This window comes from Rhincodon typus, unplaced genomic scaffold, assembly GCF_021869965.1.
Source record: "Rhincodon typus isolate 14 unplaced genomic scaffold, sRhiTyp1.1 hic_rhity00000092, whole genome shotgun sequence".
In the NCBI taxonomy this organism is placed as follows: Eukaryota; Metazoa; Chordata; class Chondrichthyes; order Orectolobiformes; family Rhincodontidae; genus Rhincodon; species Rhincodon typus.
Window position 1 is genome coordinate 82,474 of NW_025965730.1, and position 763 is coordinate 83,236.

Consider the following 763-nt stretch of genomic DNA (forward strand, 5'->3'; position numbering starts at 1 on the left):
CTCCCTGAGGCGTCATTGTGCAGCGCCGTGACCATATAGAGGTCCTTACTGCATGATGCGGCTGCAGCAGCTCTTGCTCGAATCCAGCCACGGCATTAACTGTGGTACTCAATTTCCCCGTAACATGTGCGAAAGGAACGCAATGAGGGATCAATTTAAATTTGAGAAAGCATGCTCCTGGAGGCGTGTTCAATGCCGATGTTGTGAGAACAAGGATCACACAGAGCAGCTTTTCGTAGCATAGACCAGTGATTCTTGAAGCGTCAGGCTCAGGAAAATGACGAGAGCGAAGTTCAGCGCAACAGATGCCATTACAAAAGACCAGTTTCTGCATTGTGCAGTTTATTTGTCAGGTTTGCTTCATTTAGCATTTTGAAATTGTCCGCTCTGTAAACAAGTATGAGTCATTAATATCTGTTGAGTAGAGAGCTGGTCCCAGTACTGACTTCTGGGAACAGCAGAGTGTATTCTCCTCGAGGCTGAAAAACAATTCCTCACAGACAATGTCACATCCCCGCTGTCAACAGGCTTTTCATTCAATTGGCTCCAATTCTTCATCGAATTCGATTCAATAGATCATAGATCGTAGAATCATAGAATCCCGACAGTGTGAAAACAGGCCCTTCGGCCCAACAAGTCCACACCGACCCTCAGAGCATGTCACCCAGACCCATTCTCCATAACCCACCGTATCTTGTCATTGAGTAATTTCTTCATTTGTGTTCGGCTCATGAGAGCAGTGTGTCGCAGTAGGAGTGACCCA